We start from the raw sequence: 3679 nt of genomic DNA, 5'->3' as shown, positions 1-3679 counted from the left end.
GAATCCCAGCTCTGACTGTCCACATGTCGAAGTGTCCTTGAGCAAGACACTGAACCCTAAATTGCTCCCAATGAGCAGGTTAGCGCCTTGCATGGCAGCTGCCGCCATTGGTGTGTGAGTGTGTGTGAATGGGTGAATGAGAGGCCATTGTAAAGCGCTTTGAGTGCCGCTAAGGTGAAAAGCGCTATATAAGTGCAGTCAATTTACCCATTTACAGCATACAGCACGAGCGCTGGGATTTCAGGTGAGGATGACTGTCTTACTAGCTAGACGCAAGACTCAAGATCTCTTTACTGCCATGTGTACTAGGAATTTGACTAGGTTTTAAGGCATACGCTGTCGCTCAATAGGTCAGTACGCTGTTGTAGCTATAGGTCAAGATAACCTACAGGACATGGCACTATGGCGTTGTGAGTGAGCAAGCAGGTGAACATGGGAGCGGGACTGTGAAGTTTGTTTTAGAAAGAAGATGCACTCGTGAGTTCTGGCAAGTACTAGTACTTGACTTTTCCTACGTTAAAAGCAATTGTTAGTCGCTTTGGATAAAAGCGTCTGCTAAATGACTGTAATGTAATGTAATGTAATGTCATGAACGCTAGTGTGATTCCAGCGCCTGGTTGCGCTGGACGGTGTGTTTTCAGACGCTGTAGACAAACTGTCCCGGTCCCTGCGACTGGTGAGACATGGTGGACATTATACAGTGAACTGACACTGGCGATGAGGTATGGACTTGTGAAATAGCCATGATACCACACAGCTCGCGAGAAGGCTGAGTGTGTGTGTGTGTGTGTGTGTGTGTGTGTGTGTGTGTGTGTGTATGCATGCGTGTGTATGTGTGTGTATGCGTGTGTTGTGAGTAATGACAAAACGGCGGTACAGAAGAAGCAGCATGCACTTGCGAGATGGCCTTGTGTGTGTGTTGTGACAGAGGCACTGTGGAATAGACTAGTCAGATGGCTGAGTGTGTGTGTAGTGACAGAGGAAGGGCAGTGAGGAAATGTTTGCAGATAAGCAGCCAGTCAGGGAGCAGTTCTGGGTCTGTAGAGACGGCCCTGTCCATTCATCACAGCCCAAGGAGAGCGGCCAGCACAGCAACACTGGAGAGACAACGGCTATTGTTGCTGGTGCAGCTCCTAAAACAAAAGGGCCTTTAATTGTTTTGTGTGTGTGTGTGTGTGTGTGTGTGTGTGTGTGTGTGCGTGTACGTGCGGCATTGCGGCATGTCGTTATCAATCACTTCTGGGTGCAAGGCAGGGGGGGAGGAGGGGGTGAGGAGGGGGTGAGGCCACTGGTTAAAGCGCTGTTGCTGCGAAGCACCTATTGGCTCCATCAGTGTTTGAACAGGAACAACTATAAATCATCACTAATGACCCCGCCAGGACAGGAGGAGGAGGAGGAGGAGGAGGAGGAGGAGGAGGAGGAGGAGGAGGAGGAGGAGGAGAGGAGAGGAGGAAGAGAGGAGAAGGGGAGGAGAGGTGGAGGAGAGGAGAAGAGGAGGGGAGGAGGAGAGGAGGAGAGGAGGAGAGGAGGAGAGGAGAGGAGGAGGGGGGAGAAGGAGGAGAGGAGGAGAGGGGAGGAGAGGAGAAGAGGAGAGGAGGAGGGGGGAGAAGGAGGAGAGGAGGAGAAGGAGAGGAGAAGAGGAGGAGGAGGAGGAGGAGAGGAGTGCAGGAGGAGAAGAGGAGGAGGAGAGGAGGATAATGGAAAGAGAGGTGGAGGAGAAGACGAGGAGGGAGGAAGAGGAGGAGAGGAAACAGCAGCAGACGGCAGTCAGCCTGGTCCAGGCAGAGGCTCAGCCCCACTAGGCTAGAGTTCACACGAAAACATCAGGAAAGCAATCTGGAAAAGTCTTCATGGTTTGGACTGTTGTAAGGTGCGCCGCGGTATTCCCTAATAGTCCCAAATGATTTAGGGCGAAACAGAGCAGCGTTCCCAGGTGTGACGTCATGGAGCGAACCTGAGTCCACCTCAGTACTGTACCTCCGAGGGGAACTGGGGTAACGCTCCCCGCCCTCTGGAATGAAGGGAAACTCCCCGCCATCGTCCCGGCCGTGTTATCATGTCTGGCCACGGCCCAGAGGTCACAAGGTTCATGGGAGTTCCTGGGAGCCGGGACTCACGACGCGCAGCAGCCACACACACACACGCACACACACACACACACATACACACACACACACACACACACATACACATACACACACACACACAACCACACACACAAACACACACACACACACACAATGGTCGGTTAACCAGTCAACAGTCGCAGCAGCAGCTTGAAAAGGGATCAGGTCTAAAAGCTTTTAGAGCAAATCTCCATCTGACCATTAGGCCGCTTCTCTGCCAACACCATTAAGACTGTGAGAGGAGAGTCTTTTAATAGGGGCCGGGGGGGGGGGGGGGGGGAACAAAGCTTTTCCTCAATAAAAGCACAGTCTGGAATACGAGACACAGAGGTTGTTGCTGTCGACAGGAGACAGTTCCTCTCTGCCATCTCTCTCTCTCTCAATTCCATCACTGCCTCAGTGGTACTGGCTGTCTGGCTGGCTGGGGGGCTGGCTGTCTGTTTGGGAGGCTGTCTGCCTGTCTGCCTGTCTGTCTGTCTGGGAAGCTGTCTGTCTGTTTGGGAGGCTGTCTGTCTGTCTGTTTGGGAGGCTGTCTGTCGGTCGGTCGGTCGGTCGGTCGGTCGGTCGGTCTGCCTGTCTGTCTGTCTGTCTGTCTGTCTGTCTGTCTGTTTGGGAGGCTGTCTGTCGGTCGGTCGGTCGGTCGGTCGGTCGGTCTGTCTGTCTGTTTGGGAGACTGTCTGTCTGTCTGTCTGTCTGTCTGTCTGTCTGGCTGTCTGGCTGTCTGTCTGTTTGGGAGACTGTCTGTCTGTCTGGCTGTCTGTCTGTTTGGGAGACTGTCTGTCTGTCTGCCTGTCAGGCTGGTTAAGAATGAAGAGCAGACCGGTGTGTGGCTGGGCCTTAGTCACAGGTTCCACGCCCATGTGAAGAGCCAAGCAGCCAGACACCCAGGGTGCACTGCGTCTGATCTACCACACCGCACTGCACAGGCATGCCGGCCTTTCGCCCATCATTAGCCCCAAAAGAAAACAGATGGCGCGTCCACCCGCCCGCTGGGAGACTGAGCTAAGTAATGATACAAGAGTGGAATGGATACACACACACACACACACACATACAGGGGTGCTTAAAAGCACATGAATGCACACACACACACGCTCGCGCACACACAATCAAACACACACATACACACACACACACACACACACACACACACAGGGGTGCTTAAAAGCACATACATGCACACACACACACACACACAAACAAACACAAACTCTCTCTCTCTCACACACACACACACACACACACACACACACACACACAGGGGTGCTTAAAAGCACATACATGCACACACACACACAAACAAACACAAACTCTCTCTCACACACACACACACACACACACACACACACACAGGGGTGGGTAAAAAGCACGCACACACACACACACACACACACACACACACACACACACACACACACACACACACACACACACACACACACAGCTGCCTGGAGAGAGTAATTGTCCATTGCTCTTATACAGTATAGGCTGTGATGAATGTGAGAAGCCAGGGACAGATGAGGGGCGTGTGTTCAGGGAGAGATGAGGGGCGT

This window comes from Borostomias antarcticus, assembly GCF_949987555.1.
Source record: "Borostomias antarcticus genome assembly, chromosome: 17".
In the NCBI taxonomy this organism is placed as follows: domain Eukaryota; kingdom Metazoa; phylum Chordata; class Actinopteri; order Stomiiformes; family Stomiidae; genus Borostomias; species Borostomias antarcticus.
This window is presented reverse-complemented; position numbering follows the sequence as displayed.